The sequence below is a fragment of the Lagopus muta genome, chromosome 1 (assembly GCF_023343835.1).
Source record: "Lagopus muta isolate bLagMut1 chromosome 1, bLagMut1 primary, whole genome shotgun sequence".
NCBI lineage: Eukaryota > Metazoa > Chordata > Aves > Galliformes > Phasianidae > Lagopus > Lagopus muta.
Genome location: NC_064433.1, coordinates 46648248 through 46674932, shown reverse-complemented (window position 1 = coordinate 46674932; position 26685 = coordinate 46648248). Strand labels below are relative to the sequence as shown.

Below are 26685 nucleotides of genomic sequence, written 5' to 3'. Positions count from 1 at the left end.
TGAAGCACAGTTTGAATCATACATACTAACCATGAGACAAGGAAGACAAAATGGAACACAGAAAAACCTCAGTGAAAACCACTGCATGTGAACATCTGACTAAAGTCTACAGAATAATGTATAGATGTAGCCAATTCTGCCATTTATTAGTTCTTAAATCACAGATTTTACAGTCTCCCGTGCCTTTTAGTATAATAAATTATGCCTAGATTACAGAATGCAAGCACCCACGAATGCACTGCACTACTCACAAAGCCATATCTGAGGCATAAAATCTATTTGCAGGCTTCCAGATGTTTCCAAAAAATGCAGTTCAAAAGATATAAGTGGTAAAAAACGTGTCCCCAGAACATGTTTTTCCCCTGGAGTCTATAAAGAGAAGAGGACATATGTTTGACAACAGTGAAGCAGAAATATCACTTCAATTGCAAGTCAGTTAGCCCAGAGTGCACTGCAGTACTAGAGAGAGCTTCAGAGGACATAAAAATCTAACCATCTAAATCTAATCATGATATGCCCTGGCAAGAAAAATAACTGAGAATGCTTAGACAGGCAAAGACAAGCATTAATGATATCAAAATTATTTCACAAATATCCCAAATACTTATTTATGTTTTTTAACAATATGATAATTCCCTTTTCCCCTCACACTGTTTCTGGAAGAATAAGCTATCTGACATGAGCAGGGCACCGGCATAGGTTTTGAGAGGCCTGGGTTCTGCTAAGACACATATTTTTGTATGATCCTGAGCAAGACATGTAAATCTTTGACAATTGTGAAGTTTCTATGCAGTAATTGTCACAGTGTGACCGAACAGCAGAAAGTGCATAGCAAATCCCAGATGTGGGAATCATCACAAACTAACCTTAAGAAAATGTTGAAAATCATGGAATCTGTGTCACATCGGTCTCATTGCTTCTCACTCTGCTCCCTCTTGGGACTGAAATGAAGCAGATATCCTAAACCCATCTTCCTTTCCTCACTACCTGTCTTTTCAAAATAACCCAGGAGCCAAAGTGTCCTTCAGCAAACAATGTCACATCGGGACAAGCAAAGGCCTGCTGTACACCCCCACTGCAACACCTATTGAATTTCAATTTTGTCCTTTTCCTTATGCTTAGGAAATGAGATTATCATACTGAAATTTCACATGGCACTTCTGGTCTGTTATGCCTCTGCATTGAAATGTGACCTTTAATCTCTGTCATTGCGTTGTTTTCCAAACACTTACTGGAAAATCATTGTTGTTGCAAGGAACATCAATCTGTGCAACAATCACTGCTGAACTGCTGCAATTCAGAGGTGTGACTGGGTTCCCTTCCTTCTCCTGAAGTCTGGAGAGCTTTCAACTTTATTTTCCCCTTATCGTCTAGAATAGAGAACTTCTATGACAATAACCTCAAAAACCCTGGATGTTATCCAAGGCAGCATTGCCAATTTCAGTATGAAAAGCTTGAAACAATTATGGCCAGTATCAATTGCCTAGTTCTTCTTCATTATGTTTTTATGACCTCTAGATTTCATAATTATGGTATATGTTGCTTTCCTAGTGTATTCAGAAAAATAATATTCTTGCTAATGAGGTCATCATTTTATTTGGCTCTTAGGTTCCAATCCTGTTGTCCTGCTAAATCTGCCTGTAGCTGCCTCCTGTTGTCCAGTTTTCAACACGAGCTTCACAATCTCTCAAGACATACCAATAGTCTCATAAAGCCTTGGATTTCAGCTGGCATTTTATAAGAACGCATCCTCCAGGAACTCTCAGGCTCATTAACAAAAAGTCCAATATGACGTGTAAATACTGTGTCTAATTTTCACAAAAAGACAGTTTTGTCAAAGAAAATGATCTGAAATGGAAATAATCTCCTGGGAATCCAAAACAGATAACCACCAGCCTAGCTTTTCCTTACAGCAAATTGGCTCAGAGAAGGTTCAGTCTTGCTCCTCTTAAGTGATTTTGATAATTAACTTCTTCCTTAAAAGAAAAAAAAAAAAAAAAAGTGCACAATTTTTCTATACTTAAGGCCAAAAGCACCACATAGAATATAGAATTAACATCAGTACTGCAGGGGGCTACAAATAGGAGCAAATAAATGAAGTTTAAAAAATCTATCCTGAAGCAGGCATCTATTTCAACCACCAGCAGTGGTGATATAAAACCTACAGGTGGCTTAAATTATACTGAAACTGCTATTCCTAGCTTCCTGTCATCAAACAGCAATAGGTTCCTATGAGAGACTTGGGACACAGATCTTTGATACGCTTCAAACTGCAATCCAGAATCTCTAACTTCTACTACTGTACCTATGGAGAAAGCATGAGGAGCCAATCTGCTAGGATCAAGGCATTTTAGACACACAGCCAGTATGACACAGTCCTAATCCTGGCTTGTGTTATACAAATATTGACTGTTCAAAAATGGTTATGTTTTTAGGGTGCCAGACTGGCACCCAGGTGTGCTGGTGGCTCTAATCTCATGTTGATGGTGTGCTGGTTCATATTTGACACTCCACAATAACTATGAAGAGCTAACACTAATACTGAAACAATGCCAGGGAGTGTATTAAGAATAACCCAGAGCTTATGTAAACAATAGCAATAAAAATCATCCATTGGTAATATGGGCTTTCAGGTCAACAAGCTGTGTAAAATTCTTGGACAGCAAGCCTGTCGGCAAGCCTGATGGTTAAATCCTAAGTGAAGGGTCTGGAAATCTCTGAACTCAAACTCAGACTTCACCATCTGGTAGGGATCAGTCTTCTCTCATGTGTGGAGACACATTTGGAAGTATGCTTGCCATAAATCCTCCTTAGGTGGTAGAGGGAAGGGAAAGTATTTTGAGTGCTGAGGCCTTGATTGTTGAGCCTTGCAGTGTTGTAAGGCTCTACATCCAACTCTTAAAAAATAATACTGTTCTCTCTACTACAAAGAAACATGAGTCTTTCCTTAAAAATTATCTCTCAGACTCATGCTCTCTTAGGCCAAAATCCATCCATATGCACAAAGCTGCGTGCCATTAGGTTTCCTATCTGGGGACTTAATTGCAGCCTCAATGATATTCATCCTGCTCAGAGACGTTGTTCTTAGAGATCAAACACTTGCATTAACATGCTTCAGTACTAAAACGCCTTCCACTGGGATGCTGAAGAGCTGTCCAATACCTTTTCACCAGATTATTATTTCATTTTATTCTGCAAACAGAACAGCATAAACGTCTTGATTTTAGACATCTCAGATGATCAGAACAAGTACCACTTGCATTTGGTTGACTTGAGTTTAGGTAATTTTATCTTCTTCATACCTTCCACCAGAAAAGACTACGAAGGTTTCTGAAGTAATTCTGAAGTAAATACTTTGTCTTTAAACTTTCCAATTAAATTTTATGTTCAGAAGTGCTAAAGAAACCTATAAAATAGAGCAGACCGTCAGGAATGGTTTAATTCTTTGATTTTTCCCCAATTAAGCAGGCCTAATTCTGCCCCACTGACTCTGAAATGAGACAGCTGTGATTTGTTCTATGCAAGAGAAAGTTCTTTAACTTACAAAATTGCTCAATTTATTGTCTAGTATTTCCTATGAAAAAAAATTGTTCCTGTGCAAATATGCATAGCATGAACGGAAAGCTCACAGTTGCCTTGAAGAGTCAGTCAGATCTACATAAGTGCTACACTGTTGTAAAGATAGAAAGCATAAATGTCTGAGATCTGACAGGCATAGAGTGAAAGCACTTAGTAAGAGGGCAGTGCACCCAAAGAAGATGTGTTGGACATATTTGATAATGCCCAAAAGATAAATCTTGCACACAAGTATGGAAAAAATCCACAAACACTTCCCAAAGTACCAAACTCCTTTTGACACGTTATGTAGTATAGCATCCAAGCACTGAGCTTCTGGACATCCACAAACTGCAAATATAGCAACTGGGCTGAAGACAGCTAATATGTTAATGCCCCCAGACATATAGAGACAGATTTGTAATATTTGCAGTATTAGAGCTGCAAAGTCCTTGAAATCAATGTGTACAAAATCTGCAGACTTAAAGAGAGAAAATGTTCAGATAAATCAGTAGAAGTTAACTATATGAATAAAAGAAAGCCTGGAAATTGCAGTCAATTCTTGATACATGTCAATACTTGTATTGCTATGGAAGAAGCAAACAAAACTAAATTAATACAACTTGTAATACATACATGTAGTGGATATTATAAAATGTAGTTACATGAACTATCTAAGAGTATAATGTAGCACAGTACCTTTCAAAACATTTGCAAATGGTTTTCACAAGGTGCTTTGAAAATCCCTAACCACTGCACTGCCTGGTACTGATGACTTGAGCTCTGCATCATGCACATCCCAGCATCACATGTATCACATGTCAGTCTGGGGCACAGAGGGAATATGGGATGCAGTTAATTCACCACCTGCATTCTTTAGCCGGTGACCATCAATAGCTGCATATGTCTTGTCCAAAAGTATATGAGTACACAGGAAGTATAAAACTAACGAGACTAGTTTTAAGGGAAATTAGTGAGCATGTTGTAGAAAAGTATTCCATTGTGTTTGTAACATAAATGTATATGACAGTATTGTGGAGTATGAAGTTTTAAAGAATTAGGTTTTATGGACAAATCAAGTGAGGAATGCATTCTTATCACACACACAGAGAAAAAAAAATGCAGTGACTTCATCAGACCATTGGGTGATTTCAGCTGGCTGCTTTTTTTTTTTTCCCCTCCCTGCAGTTGTTTTCTATGCAGTCCTCAGACATTCTGCAAAGGAATTAACATGACACCATGCTGTGAAACAAGGAAGTACTATGCATGCATCCCTGTATCTCAGCATTCATGGGATTCCTAAGAACTGAAAGGAACATCTGCCTACTTGAATTTCTTGTTATTTGGGGTTTCCCTCTTTTCTCTACCTCTCTAGGGTTTTACAGGAGCTTTATTTTTTAGCTCAAGGCTACAACAGGATGTGCTGGCAGAATTTAGGTGCAGTCGTCGCAGTTGCAGTACACAGACGTCAGGTTCCAAATGTAAACATCCCATTGCAAGCTCATGTGGTTTAAAATGGAAAAAATACTTCAAATTTATTATTTTTCTTCCTTCTCCTTTGCCTCAAGACTATTTGAAAAGCACACTACGTTTTATATTTCAGCTTTTAAACTTTTATTGAAAAAATATGCGATTATGCTTTTAGGTTGAAAATCAGCTTTTACAAGATAGTCTTTCAGACGTGACATTTTTCAAGTGAGAACAGTCCTTGGGATTAAATGTTAGGCATAAGTGTAGATTTTAACATAGGGGAATGTCTGATATTATAATAAAAGCTTGAAAATAATGTACTGTGCCACACTTAACTGATCTTTTGAATCATTTTGACTGCACATGTATTTTGCACATCGTCTTACTTCTAAAGTTTACAATAATTTTCTAAGGAAGAAAAAAACACAGTAAGCATTTCAATGTGCAGATGTCTATACACAATTACTTCTTACTTTTAATACAGAGAAGTTTCAGCTCGGTCTCCTAAAAGCGATGCTGTGACCTACAGGCACTCAGGACCTTTCCCCACGTGCGCTAACAAGATCACTGCTGGTCTTATTTCACAACCAAAAGTTTCTTTACTGCTGCAGTTGTGTCAGAGCTTATTGAAATGGAAACAGAACAAATACAGACATCTTTGTTCCCCACTTAAGAAACGCAGACCTTACAGCCTTTTTATAATAGACACTGGGGAGGACTGCTTTAGGGATAAGTTTTGCTTGAACAACTCACTGAACTGCACAGATACCAAGAGAGCAGGAAAGGCAGGTTTGCAGCATGCCCTCCTGGATTGGTGAAGAGTCTCTGCTGCACCAGCGGGTGCAGCATGATGCCATCGTGAGCAGATGAGACAGCTGACTAGGACCACTGGCATCTGGGCATGTGCTGGCCCCTACCGTACTTTTGTTTCTTTTTTTTTTTTCCCCTGAAAGCAATGCAGCAGGTACCTCACTGCACCATGAAATCCTCTACCTGCAGATCTGTGTGAGGTCTTCTCCTCCCCCTGTACCTCTTGCAGGTGCTGAACACTGAATGTCCTGCTTTGATCCCTGAGTGTCCTTCCTTCTGCAGTGCGCACACACCAAGCCAACCACACATAAATACCCTTTCCTGTCCTTTCTGTACTGGAGCGCAAAACAACTGCAACATCTGAAAGTTTTTACTAATTTGGGAGAGGGAAGGAGGTACACAAACTGTGCTGATCTAAGCAGCTCAGGTGAAATAAGCCCCTCTGAACTACAGCATGAACCACCAGCAAAATTATTTCATTAAGCCATGGCATAAAACACATTAAACAATGAAAATAATTTCTGGATATCAGCATTTCTCTTTCTTGAAAAGGGCACTGCAGAGACAGAATTAAATCTTTATTCTTGTCCTACCTCATTAAAACAAAAGTGTAAAAACACATCACCCCATTGCCTCCCTTTGAAGGCATGTCAGCTTAGAATGAGTTTGAGCCTGTGTTACATCTGACTTCAGCAGACCTTTAAAGATTTAGTGAAGTCCTTACTATTCCTGCAGTGTGTAACTGCTATGTGTACTCAACTCACATAATGGATGCACAATATAAAACATGTAACTTAATATTTTTGCAGTTCTCTCACACTAAAAGGCAAGTATTTGCATTTACTTTTATGTTTCACACAACAAAAGATTATGTCTAAGGTCACAGACGCCTGTGGACAAAATAATGACCTTTCTTACTTGCAACATCAGTGCTGTTAACATAGATTAGGACACGGATTAAGTAAGAAAAGATTTAATTTAGTTACACTTCTTTTCGACTGTGGAGTTGTAAAAGAGTAAGAATTTGCAACTGTATAGATCAGAGAGGGATGAGGGCTATTGGGTTGCTTGTGCTGTAACTTCTCGTCCCAACCAGTCAGCACTTTAAAGATGCAGAAGGTCCAACTAAAATCTGTCATCAGGTGTTTCTATGTATAAAATGCTGGAAGAGCAGGTCCTTCCTATGCCAATAACACACACATGCATAAACCACATGTACTCCGCACTCTTGCACACAGGGGTGTCAGAGTTTTCTGGATGACTAGCCAAAGCAGGGGGCTATCTGTGCCATTCTGTCAGAGCAATGCAGACCTACAGAAATGAGTCATCTTCATCAAATCTCTCCTTCAGTTCCCCAGAACCTTAAGCCATTGCTGCCACGGGTGATTGCAAGCAACGTTCAAGCCTCCTGTTTCAAGGACAAAGAGGCAACACTCAGATTGCAATCACTACTTCAGAGCTCTGAGTCAGAGAGGGGAAAAGAGCAAAAATCAAGAGAGAACATATTTCAGTTAGCTCACAACTGCTATGAAGTAGATGAAAATGATAACTAGTACTGAGTGAAGGTCATGAGGATTATCTAAGAACATAGGGGGAAAAACAGACAGGGAAAGGAGAAAGGGGAGAGGGAGGGAGGGAGAGAGCATGAGCACTGCAGCAAAGAAGCTATGCTCAGCCAATACATGCTGGCACTTACCATAAAAATAGAAAGATCCAAAGAGAATCAGATTAAAGATCCTTTTTATCTCTCTTCAATAGAAAGATTTCCACCTGAAGCTCTGAACACAGCTGTCCAGGGAAAAGCAAGGCAGTTTGATGCTACACAGAAAACACTAACACAGCAGTGGCAAGTCCTTGCTCAGCCTTCCAAAACCTGCTAGCAGTTTGTGCTGAAAAATCTACGGTAAGAAGTCTGGAAACGACTCCTACATAACACTGCAGCTAAAGCAGGCTGCTGTTTTTCTCCAGTCACTCAGGCTGCACTGTTTTCATGTTCATCTTCTCACCATTACTTACATCCTAGAGGTGGGCTTGGGGGTGGGGAAAGAGATTTCTCCTCCAAGTGGAAAGGAGCGCAGAGACAGCATCAGCATTTTTAATCAGTGGCTGAGAGTACCCAATCAGAGGAACTGAGTTATGCCAGCGTGACAGTTGTCCAAAGCACGGCAGCCTGGCGCGGTCCCTGCTCACACAAGAACACTTTAGGTAATCTGCTGCTTAACCCCTGCAAGCTTTTTCGTGCCCACACGCAAACAAACTGTCGTCATGCACTGCGTCCTCTCCTCCAAGGAAAAGAGCTTTGAAAACTATGAGCTTTTTCCTGGGATGCTACTCTGATGTGCTGTTTTCTGTATTGTGCAGTAGTACAAAAGCAAGAAAAGTTTGGAGGTTTGAATCCCAGCATCATTTTACTTTGTAGTTTATTAGTCAGTAGCTTGTGTGTGTGAAACACACACGAAACTCCTCCTTCTCTTTTGGGAAGAGAAAGAAGTCTGCGAGAGATTTTACAGCACAGATCCACTGCTGTGGAATGTCTTATTAAAGGCAGCACTGTTTTTGATGTGAAATTATGAAACTTTGACTGCAGCACATCCCCCAAAATATATAATCAACATCTCCTCCAGCATCCCCTCAAAAGACAACTTATGTTAAATGTTTGTGATGTTATTTATCTTGCTGTCGGACATTTTAACAACAAAAATAAACAGATAGAGCACAACCTAATTTGCAATAAGGATACCCACAGTCTGGAAACAAACCATTCTGTGGCATTTAACCCAAACAGGACAATGATGCAGTCAACATTAAAGCTGCCAAACTCTGCAAGTTCCAGAGAATGCTTCTGCTTCCAAAATATAAATGCCTAGATTTAACTGTGGAGGAGAAATTCTTCTGGTCCTACTGCACAATGCAATCCACAGTGGCACAGGCAAAAATACAGCATGCAATTTGCATTTAATTAAAGCAGACACTCTGCTAGTAGACATGCAGTGTTAAATGTTCATCTTCTAAAAGCATTTTTAGAGTTGTCAGTCCCAGATTTCTGCCATGCTGTAAAATAAACATAAATATCACCAAGCTCGTATTCACATTTTAGAAGATGGACCAGGTATTTTGAAAATTAGTCCCATTAGTCCAAGACTCAATTCTTTCTAAGGTGCCCTGTTGCCACAAGATTTGATTTTCAAGGCCCAAGATAGCATTTTGGGCAGCAGCATGGTGCATGATGTATGTTTCCAGATCTCCAGTGGTTGCTTCTACCATTGTTAGTACACGGCGTTTGTTGTGGCGGGTTTGTGGGAGTGTGATATAATCAGCCTGTGAGGTCTCCCCATATCTATACTTCTGCCATCATCCTCCATACCGAAGAGGCTTTATCTGCTTGTCTTAATTGCAGCATATGTTTCAGATTCCTGGACAATCTATGTAATAACATCCATAGCCAAATCTATCCCTTGATCCCAAGTCCATCTATAAATTACTCCCTTCCTAGGGGATGTCATGAGTCATGCCTAGAGGTCTCATGAGTCCATCAAACTAGAAATAGTTCACTCTTATGCTGACAATCCAGATCTACCCGAGCCACTTCAATCCTCACAGCCTGATCCACCGGCTGATTGTTTTGATCTTCTTCAGTGGGATGATTCTTAGGTATGTGGAAATCTACTTGATTTGCTTGTATAATCATGTTCTCTACCACTAGAGAGAACAGCAGCAATACTGAGCAGTAATACCTTTCAATAATGCAGTGGCAAATGATGACAGTGCACTCTTTACAAATTTCCACCACCTAGATTCCAGGCACCTGACATCAACAGAATCTTGGGATAACTGGTCATCATCCAGGTCATTATTATACATCATCTCCAGCACAGATAGTCTCCTCAGGTACTGAATATCTTTCTTCATGGTGGCTCACCTGCCTGGGAAATATACCAGATCTTCCTTAAAGGACTATCTTTTCTTCATGGCTAACAAGAGTCGTCTCATTAGGGTGAAAGCTTCCAATCACTTTGTCAATGCCCCTTTCCTTAGAGAGGCCTTCCAACTGCCTGGCTTTGCTGCCTATTAAGTCCAGGTTACTGGCCCCTTTAGCACTGGAACAACCAAGTGACAATACATATGCTTGCCTAGATGACATCTGAAGTCTATTCACATATCTAATAGCTCACTCAGAGTTAGAAGTTGGAAAATTATGACTTCATGCTCCCATTCTCATGATGTCCCTGCTTCATCTTCGTCTTCTCCTTCCATCATCATTTTAGTACGAGTCTGTGTCCTTACTAAATGAGCTGAATTTTGTAGCCATTTTTGTCTTGTGTACAGCAGTGACCAATGCTGGCCCGGGCTGGTTCCTGATTGAGCTGCAGGGTTTGGAGCAACCTTAGGCTCTGTTGCACTGTCATCAGATCTGGAGACCTCTTTCCCTTTAGAGTGCTGAATAATGTTAAACTTGGTAGTCACTAGCCAGACCCCAGCACGTGGCAGTTATTTGTGCCCCTCTAGAATTGCCAGGGCGACAGCACACCTTTTCAAAATATTTCACTTGTTTCTCAGGATTCTGCAGTTGTTCAGGTGCAAAACACTGGGGTTGCCTACTGTTCTAGGTACCTGCCAAATATCCCACTCTTCTACACTCATAACTATCCAGCCCTGGGGCAGATTTTTGGGGATAGTTATAAATAGTTAATTTTAAACAAAACCAGAAACACATTCAGTAGGCAGAGCAATAATAACATGCTGGCTTGAATACTCCTGCTTTTCTTCCCCACAGCCAGGCTTCCTGAGGAGAAAACTAAAAAGTGAAATTATAAAGAGTTTCCAAGATATAGTTTCCAAAGTATGAAAATGACTGCATTCAAAGATGAAGACTGTATACAAATACCAGACTAGTTTCTCAACTAGCATTACACCGTGCACAAAAATGATAACCTTAATCCAGCCCCTGGAAATGGTAAACAGTGCAACAAGGATCATACGTAGTCAGTAACATAGTTCAATGAAAAAATTTTGAAAGATCTCAAAAAATAGAAAAAATAGCATAATGACCAGCAACTATTAGACTATCTGACACACCAAGTCTGTTTCAACGTACTCTGGTCAAATCTGTCATTATCTTAATGCTTAGAGTTCCACATTGGGTGCCAAAAGGACTGTTGAGCTGTAACCTGGCAGCAGCTCAACACCACACCTCTGTCTGCTCACTGCCTCCAGGTGGGTCGAAGGAGAGAACTGAAAACATAATAGAACTCACAGGTTGAGATGAAAACTATTTACTAAGACAGAAGAGGAGAATGGAAATAAAAATGCAGTTATTATATAAATATATATATTTTTTAAAATTTATATAGCAGCAATGCATTCATTTGCCACCTGCTCACTGACACCCAGCAACAACACAACTGGTACCAACTGACACCAGTAACACAAGGTCTCAGTTGATACCCAGCAGCTCCTGAGCAGTAGCCTACCCCACTCAATTCCCACAGCTTTATGGCCTTCCACATGGTATGGAACAACCGAACAACCCTGTGCCTCATTCAGGCACCGTCCTGGCTCTCCCCACCATGCTGCCAGGCCTGGCCCTGGGCACACTCCCATCACTCAGCAACAAGCAACCATCAGTGTGCTGCTAAACCTGCTTAGGCTGAAATCAGGACAATGGGTGTCTGAAGACACTTTGTAGAAGAAAGACTTCACACCTACTCCTGAGATCATGTTTTAATATTCATTTTACAGCCTTTTTCCTTGCATCAATTCCCTTTTTCTCATATAAGGATATATGCAAAGCCTAAAATTGTTATAACAGCAGAGAAGGAAGCAAGGAGACTTTGGTGGACAGTGATGAATATTTTCCAGTGAGTCTCTTAACGAATAAAACTGGACCTTATCTTCCTGTAAAGGGAAGGGATTGCATGGTTTTTCCCCACTTTTTTTCATTTAAGCATGGCAGATACGATAAGAGGCTGCCCACAGAGGCAGGAAGAATTGCAGTGGTGCCATCCAGACCCTCTCTGATGTCAGCTATAACAACACATAAGATATGAATAAAGGCTAATAGTCGTTAGTTCAAGCTTTCTGCTAAGAGCAGAGGATTGAACATTCAAGTAGTTTATGGCTCATATTGAAGCCACCTTCAAGAAATACAAAATGTCTCTGAGAGATGCTCAGAGTATATTTAATGATGGATCTATGTTTCTGGTGAACAAAAGATCTCAATTTCTTTGGAAAAACACACATATGTCCACAGATAATTAATTACCTCCTCTGTTCCAGTACAATGACTGCTGCCTGGAAAATAATACTGAAACCAGCTCTTTTTCTACATCTAGTTAGAGGGGAAAAAAAAAAAAAAGAAATGCTTTTTTTTGACGAAAGAGAACCAAATGAGCACCACTCATCAAAACTGAGGTTTGTTTTGTACTACCTATGTATCTGTTAGTCCAGAAAGGAAAACAAACTCAGGACTGGGGGATTCAGAACTATTCTCTCTATTCCTCCTCAATAATTTATGTGACAAAAGTTCAAAACAACATTCCTGAGCCAGAAGTTAAAGATGATATGTAGGATTTAATAAAGATTCCTACTGGAGATGTCAGCTGCTCAAAGAAGTGAAAGGTTTAGGAAGGCACAGGGGGGATGGACTCTGCCAGCACGCAGGTCCCATCTTCACAATATACTTTGACAGGTGAATGTGTGAATGCTGCAGGGAGGTGAGGGAAGAAGTAGAACTGAGCATAAAGGAATAAAACAGATTGCAGTGAGAAATGTCTAAAGTTTCAGTGAGTAGTTTTAGTCCAAGTGTTTTGTTTCTCCAATATGTCAGGATCAGAGAAACCTGGACAGGCTGGAGAGTTGTGTGGAAAGGAACCTGATGAGGTTCAACAAGGACAAGTGCAGAGTCCTAAACCTCAGGAGGATCGGTACATGCATCACCACAGGTTAGAGGCTGACTGGCTGGAAAGGAGCTCAGGAGAGAAAGGAGAACAGATTGACCATGAGCCAGCATTAAAAAGAGTGTGACCAGAAGGTTCAGGAAGGTTATCCTCCCACTCTGGTGAGGCCACACCAGGAGTACTACATCCAGTTCTGTGTTTTTCAGTTCAAGAAAAACAGGGAACTACTCGAGAGAGTCCAGCAGAGGGCCACAAAGATAATTAGGGAACTGGACTGTCTCCCCCATGAGGAAAGGCTGAGAGACCTGGCATCATTGTTCAATCCGGAGAAGAATGAGAGGGGATCTTATCAATGCTTATAAATGTATAAAGGGCAGAAGTCAAGGGAATGGGGCCAGGCTCTTTTTGGTGATGCCCATCAACAGAACAAGGGGCACTGAGCACAAACTGGAGCACAGGAATTTCCATCTGGACATGAGAAATAGTGACAGAGCACTGAAACAGACTGCCCAGAGAGATTGTGGAATCTCCTTCTCTGGAGATAGTCAAGACTCGTCTGGATGCTCTTCTGTGTAACCTACTCCAGTGAACCTGCTTTAATGGGGGGTTGTACTGGATGATCTCCAGAAGTCCCTTCCAAGCTCTACGATTTTGTGATCACTCCTGAATGCAGAATGTTTTCAGGCTCTGAATTAAATGAAGGAGACAGGAAGGAAATAGTAAAATCAAGAATGTAAGAAATGTATAAAACCTTTCTTCTTTGCTTGGCAAGAGTGTTGAGGCACCTGTCCAAGGAATTCAGCACAATTCTGGTACCCTGTATTGAGGTTCTTGATGAGAGCAAGGAAAAGCCTAAGCTTCTGCTAGTTTTTTGCCTTGGGTGAAGGTAACTAGAAAAATTAGTACTGCTCAGTTCAAATACCCTTCAACTTCCTTTTTGTTTTCCACTTTGTAATTGTTATTATCCATTGTTTTCAGTTATCAAAATTCTAACCTCTACACTGATCACTGAGCGCTGTGATATTTGTCATTAGTCATCTCAGCAGGCTTAAAACATTTTCTGGTCTATCCACCTGCCACATGATGGTTCTTTGCATGTTTCGCAAACTTTCAGGGCTATTTTTGAGGCCATGCAGGATTTTAACTAATTCTTTTAAAACACACTGAGAGAAGGTATCTTTCTGCTGATTGTAAAACAGTTTGCTTTGTGGTTTCTTATGAGAAAACTTTTGAATTAGTGCTGGAGTAGTAATCTCAAGTTTTTTTTTTCCTTAAAGGCAAAACAGAAATAGTTATTGTATTTTTCTGCCTTTAAAATTATAATTGACTATCCCAGTATTTCTACAAAAGAACTTTAACAGACAGGACCAGTTTAAATAAAAATACAATTCCTATCATACTGCAAAATCTTTCCTGACTCTAAGAGACGCTTTATCTATTCTACTGTATTACACATTAATATTCATAGCTGTCAGCATAGCAAATTTTCAAATTTATTTTATGACTTTCCTTGTAAGATAAAAATGATTTATTTTTAACAAGAGAAGACTTCACTCTTCAAAATGCTTTTTCCTTGGAAAAATGAAAATATTCTTAAATATTCTTCAGATAAATAAACAATTCCTAATCATATAAAAGTGGTTTCCTTTTTAAAGTGCTGATAATAAAGCAAGAAGAATCAGTATCTGTCCAGGGAAAAACTTTATTTATCTAGATAAATGAAAACCAAGGAATTCACAAACTTCCACACATGCTGCTGATGCAGCATTTGGAATTGAGTACAGGAGGTTCTGAACTGCTCATAGAGATGGAAAGTAAACTGAAAAGCATGATGGAACTCAAGAAAAGATGCTGCTAACACAAAGTCAATTTGACCACTAATACTTTCTACCTTGGGTTATTTATTTATTTTATGCCATTCATATAGCAATTTTAAAAGTACCAGAAGCAGTCAGATGGAAAAGAATAATTAATTCTTCCAGACCTTCATTTCTACAACATAAATTTAGTTCTAATGCAGGTGAGAAGCAGTACAAATAATTGACAAGACTGTGTGGATAAAAACTACAGCTGCTGAGTACGCTATCGTTAGTCCTAATTAGAGTGTTTGTAAAACTTGTTTGATAAAAATAAGAAAATCTGAGTTCTTCAGTGATTAAGCCAAAACCCCACGTTGAAAATCAGCTCATGGAGAGAAAAAAAAAAAAAAAAAAAAAAAAAAAAAAAAGATCCCTGAAAAAACAATGCTTATAGACATAATTTGGCAGAAAAAGCTGTGATATTCATGACTGTATTCTACAGACTCTCTAAAGGAAATTTATCTAGGGAATAATAATAAATTCACCCCACAGGTTTTTTCTTTTTCCACTAACGTTGAATTTCCCTGTTTATTACTGCATAAAAAAAGTTCTGACATTTAGCTTCATCATGGGAAAAAGGCATAGTCTTGCACCCCCATTTGTCAACCAAAGCCACAAACTCTAATGTCTAAGCATAAAAATGGAATATTTTCCATTTTCTTCCTACAAGAGAAGGTTTCCCCCCTCCTCACCTCCTTTGCAAAGAGGACTGTAAATCAAAGCCACAGAGAGGTAACTGAGGGCTAGGACTCATACCAAGCATGCCATTACCAGTTCTACATTTAAGGTATCACGTTTGGTCTTTACTTCAGGATCTCAGAATTAGGCTCTATAAATCAAGTAAGAAAATTATACATGTATTACTTCTTTAAATATAAAGTACATCTTTGAGAAGGCTGTAATAAGCAACAACAACAAAAAACCCACAGCAATGTAGCCAATGCAGCCTGAAGCCAAACCTAGTAGGTACAAGTAGGGAATATACAGAGCCCTCCAAAGTGAAGTCTTAATTTGATGTTGCTTTTTTTCAAGTGGGGAATCAGTATTTATGATTACCCATTTTTAAAATATTTTAAACTGAATTATGCTACTAATGCTGTTTTCAGTATATTAATGATATTATGCACAATGAATATGAAATTAGCACTGATCAAATTAAAACACAAGCTTAGGAAGCAATTTTAACACACTTTACAGATCATATTTTAATGGTTCAGCATATTCTATTAATCTGTAACTACTTCCCTAATTTAATAAAATTAAACTCACGGCAATGAAATGATCTTATAATAGGCCACAAACCTTACATTTCTCTTCTAAATAACGCATTTATCCCCCTATCCATACTAATTTCAGAAGAGATGGTCAAGAGATAAGCCAGTTAAATAGTAAAAATAAATACAAAAAAAACATATATTTTTTCCCCTTTTTGTTGTGATTTTGTTGTTCTTTTATCATTAGAAAAAAAAAGAAAAGAAAAAAATAAAGTTTGCTGCTTATTTGAATCAAAGACAAAAAAGACAAGCCCTTTCAGGATGAGTGACTGGAGAGAAATGATTTAGACTACACAAAGGACATAATCTCCTGAAGCCCAATCCATAGGTTAGTTCCTAGCGTAGATAAACATGGCACAGAGAAGATGGACTGTCCAGTAAGAGATTAAACTGAAGTTCACTTACTTTTTAATGACAGAACTTAGATCTTGCCCCTGAAAATGCTAAAGTTAGCAAACAAGTCAGAAGTGACAGTGTGCTAACCCATTAGAAAATAAGAAGGCAAACACAAAAACATTACAAATTAGGATACACGTGCAGACATGCACAGGAGAGACAAGGATTTTACTTTACAATATTAACAGAGCATTGCTGAGCATATAAACACTTGGCACCTTTCCTGCTGATTTTGATAGGTTTATAGACAATCATTCAACATAAAACAGTAACTGAGTATGTAAGATCTCTATGAAGAAATATTTTTATTAAGTATTGCTTTGACGTTTAATATTCCTTGATTAAAGGGCATGAAGTTGATCTAATCAAATTGTGAACCTAGATCTAATCAAATCCTGAACTAATTAAGCTGATTCAGGTTGGTCCTGTTTTCTGTGGAGGGTTGGACAAGACAAGCTTCAATCCCTTCTAAACTAAATTATAACACTGATGAGCTGTATCAAATAAAATAAAAACTCTCAAATGAAACTGCAAAATGGATCAGTCCATCACTGATGCTTATACACACACATACATGTACATAATAAAAAACCTGAATACCTTTTAATGGCAAACAGGAAAAGAGAAATTCATAGGAACTAGAGGAATTCCATCCCTCTTTCCCTGCCAAATGAAAAGGTTCTTGCAGAGAAGCTTCAAAAAGTGACTGATCAAGCTTTGGACACTGACTCCATCTAATGATAAACTTCTGTTGCCCATATAAGTGCTCCATTACTTTAGTTCGTTCAGAAGCAAGGATCTTTTAAACATGCTCTAATTTTGGATTCTCAAACAAGTTAAACAAAGACTTAGGTGAGATTTCAGATTTTTAATGGATTTTTAGGGTAAAAAAAAGAATTCTAGAAATTTCATCATTAACAAAAATCTTGAAGTATTGTTGGAATTATACTTCTAAATGCATCACTCTCAGCCACAGTCATAAATACTGCCAGCCACTGACAACACTATTTCAATAAAACCTTTTATTAGCAGCTGTATTCCCTTATAAAAGATCTTTTACAAAGAGCTGAAAAGTACTAACTCCTCACCAATAAGTAAGTGGTATAACACACAATTAAGCTAGAGTCAGTGTTATTTTTACAGGTTCTTTTGGTGTAGCAAAGAATCTTTCTGGGACAGTGAAAGTTATCTTTCACTGAAGCAGACTGAAGTAGACAGAAGTGCTACATTTAGTCCCTAGTTTATAAATCCTCTTATTGATTCCCTCCCTCCTTCCCTTCCCTTTACTTAGATGCATTTTTAAATGTGGAGAAGAAAAGTTTGCAAAACATTTTTTGACAAATAGTTTTCAAAGCTTCAAAATACTTTTTTTTTTTTTTTTTTTTTTTTTTTTTTGCAAGAGAGCCCTTTAAAGAGAATGCTTGTCACATAACACCTGGCTTTTCCCATTCACCTCCAGCACTTGTCCTGGAAGTCTGCTAGGAAGCCAATAGCCTCAGGGCACAAAGAAACCAAATTTGCAGTGAAATGGATTCTGCATCTTATTGTAAAGATGATTACTGCTCAGACACACAGAACCAGCCAGGAATTTGGGGAGCAGAGTCGTGTGCCTACAGTTATAAATCAGAAGAACAAAAAAAGCACTCAAACCATCAGTAGTTTGGAAAATATCAGTATTTCCCAAGTGAAACACACTAATGTGAAAAAGGAAATCAAAAGCAAAAAGACACTGACACTGCAACAGTTACAGTTAAATAATTAATACCATTAATAAATTCACCCACTCCAGAGTAGCCTTCTCATTTCTAGGAAGAAGCAGGAATCTGCACACTCTTGAATGCTTGCTGGCACATTCCTGTGCTATTCCTAGGAGATGCTAAAAGTGTGAAGTCCTACACAGCTCAACAGAAACAGTTAGGAAGAAAATCCAGATGTAGTCCAACATCAGTAAGTCCGTTCTTATTACTGGCTACAAAGAATTGAAACAGTAAGGAAGAAAATCCAGATGTAGTCCAACATCAGTAAGTCCGTTCTTATTACTGGCTACAAAGAATTGACATCTAGGATTTAAGTTGTTTTAGGTCCTAAGCAAGTTTCCCCTGAAACCAGTAAGTCATATGCAAGGAAAGAAGATTCAACTGTTTGAAAGAGTAGATGAACTCTTTGAAAGGGTAGATAACAGCAGGACAAGGGGAAATGGTTTTAAGTTGAAGGAGGGAAGATTTAGGTTGGATGTCAGGGGGAAATTCTTTACAGAGAGAGTGGTGAGGTGCTGGAACAGGCTGCCCAGAGAAGCTGTGGATGCCCCATCCCTGGAGGTGTTCAAGGCCAGATTGGATGGGGCCCTGGGCAGCCTGGTCTTAGTACTAATGTGGAGGTTGGTGATCCTGCTTGTGGCGGGGGGGTGGAGATTCATGATCCTTGAGGTCCCTTCCAACCCTGGCCATTCTCTGTGTGATCTGTGTGATTCACAGGGCACTGTGAATCAGATCCTAATGGAAAAAAAAGCTGTTGTAATTACTTAAAGGATTTGATAACCCCCCATGTGAGGGGAAATACTGTGCACAGTGCAGGAGATATTAGGGCCAGAGAGATGAGAAGCACAAATGAAACACACCTCTTGCTTTTGATCTACTGTCAGTTCTTCAGTACCACCACAGACTGATTAATGGCCACTGCACACTTAGAAGTATTAGAGGCCATGTGATCTTATATTTTTTCACCTTAAATACTGTTACCCCCCTGATGTCAAACACAACTTGAAGACAGTGCTGAAAGCTGGAAGAGGTTTTGTAACCAGATATGCTCTCACGCTCTTTTCCTGACTTCACCTGAGAAAGGAGCCTTGCAATTCACAAACCAACATTTTGATACGTTCAATGCTTTCCAAAAAATGCAGATTCAGAACAGTTTTGTAACTTGATATCTTGCCTCATCTTTATATTTGTCAGGTGTGGATCTGAATCAACTGTTTTGCTCTTCAGATTCATGGTCATTTCTATACTGACAGTTCCATTGTAAAATACATGACACGAGAAGGCAAAAGAAAATCAGCTGAGGAACACAGAAAATAAGTCAAACAGATTATTATATAAACTCACTATTTTCTTCCACCCTCCTCCCTTGTTTTTCTTCCACTTTATTGCCTGAGGCTAGGAAAAAGAATTGACTAGGTCTCTTTGAAGAAGCAGAACAATCTTATAGCAATAAGCTCAGAAACATACCTTGCTAAGTTTAAAGATAGTCACACTATGTATAATTAACGTCAGGAAAGCAGCTTACATGGATACATTCACATACATTCCTTCCCAAGACAGTATGGGGCCATGCACACTTTTCAGATTGCTGTGGCTACAGAGCAGACTGGAGGAAAGCAAGCATCTCCACATTCAGACCCCAGCTAGAGCTCCACTGGTGCAGTCACAGAATAATACAAGCCAGGTCAGCAAGGCAGATGGGTGGCAGACTCCTGTAGGGCTCTTGCAGTGGCTGCTGTAGGGCCCAGCTGTCAGCCCTGACCCACAACGCCACGCAGATGTCCCAGAATAGCCCATCCCCAGAAGACACATGGCCATAACGGTGCCCAGGGCTGCCTCAGTGCCGCCGGCTGTCCTGCTGGCTGGTAGGACAGGCCCCAGCTGCAGGGCTCTGCCATGATGGATGCAAACAAGCCTCTCTCATTCCATCTCTGTATGACTGAAAGATTTCCCAAGAAAGCAGTTGTTTTTAGAATGTTCAGTTCTATCATGAAGTGTTCGGTTCTGCTTGAACGCACATGATCAAATCCCTTACTTCCCTGATTATGTAGTTTGCACAGGTTTTGGGGTTTTTTTGTTATTTTTTTTTAATACAGTCACTCAGGGGAACTTCAAAACTTCAGATTTGAATCTTACATACACCACAGGCACACGTGCTTGCTGCCAACACAGCAGAGTGTCTGACTGCCCTGCTCCCTTCCTTCCTTCAGCAAGAAGACCCAAGCATCCATCCTGTAAGCATCCTGCATCTGGCTCCTCAGCTTTAGAAAGCCTCAGCCAAGTGCTTCACCTTATCTCTCTTCCATTGGATTAGCTTGTTGGCAAAAAGACTGTTCATAACTCTGAGGATGCTTCAGGGTATATTTTTTGATAATTCAGATGTAGGAGGACAAACAGAACAACACAACCCTATGCCCTTGCACATGGCCATCTTCTCTCCTTTGACTGAGCTTAGGCATCCTCCCCATTACACATGCTCATGCTAACATTTAACACTGTTTTTGTGACTTCTATCTATGCAGATGTGGAAATGAGCTGATGAGGTTACCATGGATCTGTCTGCAGGTGGGATGCTGCAATGCCAATGTGTGTCTCCTCACTGCTCCTCTTCCCATGCAGACGTGTGTGTGCATATCCTGCTACAAGTGCCTCCATAGAGTCAAGAGGCAGGACTTCTTCAAGGAGAGAAGGAATACACTCTTCCAAGTCACACATCCCACCAAAGATATTCTAATAGCAGTGAAGCAACAACAGCAAGCATCACAAAAGGGACCTCCAGTTTCTGCTGCATGGGTCACTTGGGGTCTCTGGTAGCCATGAACAGCAAAGATTTAGGTAAGGGCTCCTTGTGCTATAAGAAACAAAAATTTACAGAAACACATGCAACATTCACTCCTGCAAACTTCCGTGGGTCTTAGATTGAGTCTAAGTTGACAGAGATCTTTGGATTTGCAGGTTGTTTCATGGTTACCAGTGAAAAATATACCAGTGAAAAACAATGGCTGCAGGAACCAGGACAGTGTAAATGACCCCTCCATGCAAAAATCAAAACCTTTCAACAGCTTGGCACGGAGATGAAACCATTCCAGCTTCAATAGCCCCTTTTCTCAAACACAGCATGAGGTGTCCAGGGAAAGATTGAAATGTTTTTCTTCCACCTGTCCTTGTGAGGACAACACTCATCTATGCCAGACTATCCTGTTTTACATTGTAACTTGGCCTCTCCTAATACCAGTCCTCAAACTGCCCTTGCCGTTTGGCACATGTTACCCATCCCCTCCTTTCACACTTCCAAAGTGGCTGTCTATATGTACTCACTGTAATTGGAGGAGTAACGTACATTAAGTTTGCCAGTTTCATTGGGATCCATTTTTAACAACAAGATTGAAAAGGTGAAAGAAGTACAAATGCATTCTGTCAGAGCCAAAGGTTGTTCCTGATGACAGAGTAGCAGGAGAGAGCAGAGGAACCCAAATTTGTTTTATGATGACACATCCTTCCCTGGGCTGTCACTCAAAATCCTTGGAGCACCTTTTTGCAGTAAGAAAAAAAAAAAAAAAGTGGGGCAACTGCACTCCCTCAGAGCAGAGCCTTACAGACAACCCAGATGCTGGAGCACCAGAACGTTCCTCTTGCTCAAGCAGAGCCTCCTTGTTCATACATCCCCTTTATTAATAATATTTCTATTGTTGCTGGTCTCCCTGAATTTCTTAACGTACAGGAAAGCTGCTCCCAGCTTCATGCTCCTTCTTTAACAAACGTGCTGCTATTTTCTAAGTCTAAAATCCAAAATCTCAAAGTGCAAGAAGCAAGGCCTCTCCTGTTCCTGCAGCCTCTCTGATCATATAGAGCCATCATGACAATATATTTCTCCTAGGGTTAGTAGTTTTTCAGGTGCTTGCAGCGTTCTCAGGGCCATCATGCTTTTCTGCCTATCGCAATCCATCACAAGCATTTGTCATACACATGCCTTATAAAACTTGACCACACTGCAGAATAAAAACACAGGAGACAGGTCTAGGTTGTAAAAGCAGCCTTGCAGTTGTCCCGTTGCTCAGAACCCACAGAGAATTTCAGCTTTCTTGTACAGACCCATTTCCTCAGCACCCTTTGTCCACATCCTGGCTGCCAGCGAGTCCAGTGCAGCCTACGTCAGCTGCAAGATGTTACAGAATAAAACAAAGGGGAAAAACCTTTTTCTGAAGTCTGATAGTCACTCATCAGGTGAAGAAAAAATTTTAGGTTCCTGAAAATGCTTCTGTGGGTACCCAGCTTTACATATTGTTTAAATTCCTTAAGAATAAATTCATTTTGAGGCCATTCAGACCAATCTTTGCCTACTGTAGTACCATTTAAGGACTTTTTTTAAAAAAAATTTTAGTGCAGACTGAATTCTTTCTTCACTTAAGCTGCTAACAGTTTTTATGAGTGGAACCACCAGGAAGCCTCACACTGACAGGTTTCCCTGCAACTAGCAAAGGTGTAATCTGAGGTCATGTGCACAGGGGACCAAGAGCCCTCCCTGGAAAGGCATTAACCAAGAAGCCAAAAATTCAAGGTATCATCCATGATGCTGAGGATTTTGCTGTTCTTAGCAGTATGCACTGTTGGCTACTTCAGCTAAGAAAACTAAGGGTCGTTAAAAAAGGCTGAACACAAGGTCTAGAGCTCCAATATGAATATGCTTCAGTTTGTTACAAAAGAAAAAGCAACTATTATAAAAAACACAGTAGCATGAATAATCAGCTAGTATATTCAGAACGGTTTACTAACATATTTATACTGATTAACTATTTACCTCCCCTAAGTGGGCTGCATAAAAGTGTATTAATTTACAAAATTAACCCAGCAAACTCAATTTATCATCGTCATAAAAAGTCATTTCTTATTAAGTAAAGGCACCATTGAAAGCAAACATATTTTTACTTTAAATGGAAGGAACAGGTTCAAAAAAAAATAAAGGAGGAATTTAGCAAGAAGTTTTAAACACAGGCAATAAAACAAATACTTTTGTACAGTCTGTTACATACAGATTTGCAGAATTCTTTTCAAATAAGTATGCACAGAATCTGCAGAGTCAAATGCTTATCACAGTTGTTAAAACAGGCATAAATGTTTTTAAATGAAATATCCAAATATGCAAATAATTATGCATGCAACTTCTAGACAACTAGCAAGCGTGAGGTGAAATGCACCTTTAAGTTGCTTCAGAATGAAATCTAAATCAGTATAAAATGTTACAAATGAAATAAAGCTAGTAAGTCATGTAGCCTTCTATGCCACATCTCCTTAGCTGCCAAAGAGGGTTTTAAACAATGCTTGAAAACTAAAAATGAAGCCTCTGAGATTCAGTTATTTTGAAGAATCACTAAACAAGAAACTATAGTATGCCACCAAAAAGGATTCTACCAGTGAAATATGTTTGATTCCGAGCTAGAAGAGGGTGGGAGGGCAACTTATTCAAAACAATGTCAGAACGTTGACTTAAAGCACAACAAAATCCTACAGTATTTTCCACTGCTAAAGAGGAAGACAAGAGTTAGAATCTTACTGGAAATAACAAAATAAGATGGTGTCTCAGTAGTACTTATCAGAATTCTATCACCTGGTGAAAAAATTCCAAACAACTAATTAGAATATGTTACACTAATACATCATAATTATCCTGAAATACAAATCTAATAGACATTGATAACAAATTTATCAATAAATGATCATATAATTTCCTTATCTGAAGAAAAATTTGTACACCACTAGTTAAGTTTATATACATTAAAGTTTGCAATTAGATTTCTTCAAAGGTGGATTTAGTAAGTCACTATAAATAAGAGCAAACAGTATATTCACCATCCAAGTATGATATAAATGAGCTTGTGAAACCACAGGCAATAGAAAGATTTCATCCTAAAATATGCGTTGAAACTACATTAGCACTGTATCAGTTCTCCTATGCGTAAGGACAGTAAATAAGAATTTCAGGGGTCCATTTCTGTAAAGATAACTTTGTCTGATGTTACTCTGAAGTGTCTCAGGAGTTGTTTTACTGAAGCTTACGTCGGTCAAATCTCCAGGTTTTTAAGTAAAATTCTCTTTGTTCATCCATTGAGAATTCTTGTGGTTCAGTTTTGGATTATGCACTAACCGATTTATATAATTGAACTCAGAAAAAACTTTTCACCGGCAGGTTTCAATAATATTTTTAGCAGAAGGTACTTCTAAAAGCACTAAAAAGATAAGCAAAGATCTTATTTCTGGACTAAATAGTAGCATGCAAGATATGCATGAATAATTTTATGAGCTCACAAGGCTCTCTGTGTAGGATGCCTGCATGTTTACAAGAAATGCAGTGGTATTATCTCTGAAAATGACCAATTTTAGTCACTGCTTAATTGAAAGAATTCTTGACTATGCTTTGAAATAATTGGTCTTCAATCTTGATGCATGTCCTTAGAGGTAAGCACTAATGCTCTTGCGTGGAGCCAGGAATTGGACTCAGTGATCCTTATGGGCCCCTTGCAACTTGGGAAAATCTATGTTTGTAGTATTTATTTATAATATTTTGCCATGCTTTAAAGATGATTCTTGGTATTTTGCAGTTTCATCATCTCTAACATCCAAAAAGCAAAGCACAGTCCAAAAGAGGAGATGAAAAACTGAAACCACATATTTATTGTAATTGAAAATTATTAGAAAGTATTAACAAATATATAGCCTCTTTATCAGAAGTCTTATTTCCCAGATGATCAGCATAGGATGCTGAATTAACTCAAAGAAGGATGCTTTTATTCTCTTCTAGTGTCTTAACCAAGTGGAGATTAAGACTGCTATAATTCACAGTACTGTTTAATCTAAAGAAATGGGACCTGATTGTGGGAAGAATCACTAGTACTTATGCTATTGTGCTTAGGGAAGATGTTAAAAGAATTTTTTTTATTTTTTTTTTTTTTAAGTCATCTGAATTACAGTGAGAAGCAAGTGAACACTGTTCAGGTTCATCACATTCTATCTTTAAGTTGTGGAGTAATATAAGCTATAGTTTGGTACATTTTGCCAGATGAGAAGCATTCTTAGTCCACTTTCTGAAACTTTCTGTCCACAGTTCTAACCAAGTCATCATTTCCTGTTGTGTTGATCATTAGAAGTGATCTCTTCTTCCCCCACTATTAACTGGCCATGAGACAAACTCCATTCTTACCAGCTATAGCTTAAAAACAAGTTAAGCTCATGATTTTCCTTATTTACTGATACAGCCTCTTTTTACTTTCGCAATTTCTACTTGCCTCATTAATCACTTGACCACTTACCACTCACAATACTCAATGTGAAGAAAGATTTAGAAGTGTTGTGCTTCATTTGGCACAGGAAGCAACACTCACCAGTGGACTAGTCAGTGCTTTACTTTCCCTTTGTCAGTTGTAACAATACGCACTATTCCCCAATCATTTTTCTTTTCAAGCATTTTTTTTTTTAAACAACTAACTAAAATTGCCAGTAACCCATAATAACAATGAGTTTATTTATCACTTAAGGTTTTATACAGTGTAGACATGGCCAATTCATCACAGCAAATTGCATCCTTTATTCAGCTGCCCATCTAATTCAGGTCCAAATCCTATTTTTAACAATGACTCATTTAATTTCATCCTCACCATCCTGATATCTCAGCTCCAGATTCTTACATAATTCAACCCAACGAAACACACTAGAAATTTTTGTGTTACAGATTCATAACTTACTCAAAATCAATGATGCCTTTTACTCCAGGTCGGCAGAGAATGTCTACTAATGCCGATTCGGAACAATCAGCTCTATTAATAACAGGAGAGACAACAGTTTCTTTGCTATCCTGAAGATAACCTAGAGGGGTCTGATTTCTGCTCTTACTGAAAACTAATTTGTGACCTTGCAGAATAGTTGGAAAACTGTTCCACCTTTCTGTCTCCCATCACCTACCAACCGTATAAATTGCAATTTAATATCTCTGCCTAAGAAAAAAATACTGAAGCCTATTTTCAGCAACCATTTGGTGCAGAATGTTCTTATCTTTATGTATGGAGCTGCTTATTCTCCCCTCCCCCACAAGTCTCCCCTCAAATATCTCATTTTTTTTCTGCAGTATTTTCATCTTAAAGATGAAGTTTTCCAAGCATGTGAATGGCGAGATTTCTGGCAGCAGAGAAATGAAGCATCTAGGGGAAGTATTTAAGCAAGAAAGAGGTATGCAGCTTCTTTTACATAGGGTGTTTCCAGTTTTTATTCTGGACACGCAAAAGATGACTGAGCTTTGAGAACTTGTCATTTACAAAGCAGCAATTATTTCTGTAGCCACCAATTAGCATCCTGAATGTGCATTTTTCTTCCCTGCAAACAAGAAGTGTGCCTTCCAAGGGATTTCTGAAGTTTATTTCTAAGGGAAAAGGAAACAAGGAGATAGAAAACATCTGGACCAAAGGAAGGATAGGCAGTACAGAAAGAGAGCTGTTGTGTGACAGCAAAACAGAGCTTAGTCTATGAACACAATACTGAAAGAAAATGCATGGTCTTACACAGGAGGCAGCAAGGAGCACTTCTAAAATACATCTGAAGACGTTCAGTCAAATCTGAGTAAAAGTTGTGCTCATCCTGGATTACATCACCTCATACTGCATCACAAGTCAGTCTTCCCATT

At 39.0% G+C, this 26685-nt stretch overlaps 1 protein-coding gene and 1 long non-coding RNA gene across 2 annotated transcripts in view; both read right to left on the bottom strand.

Moving 5' to 3' along the window:
- ANO4 (anoctamin 4) overlaps positions 1-7864 on the bottom strand; it is a 168784-nt gene extending 160920 nt beyond the window's left edge. The window contains exon 1 of the mRNA XM_048958570.1: positions 7532-7864. The gene's annotated coding sequence lies outside the window, so the exon portion shown is untranslated. The remainder of the gene's footprint in view (positions 1-7531) is intronic.
- Positions 7865-10159: 2295 nt separating this feature from the next.
- Positions 10160-26685, bottom strand: part of LOC125699258 (uncharacterized) — a 33048-nt gene continuing 16522 nt past the window's right edge. The window contains exon 3 of the long non-coding RNA XR_007379491.1: positions 10160-10630. This is a non-coding gene — a long non-coding RNA (uncharacterized LOC125699258). The remainder of the gene's footprint in view (positions 10631-26685) is intronic.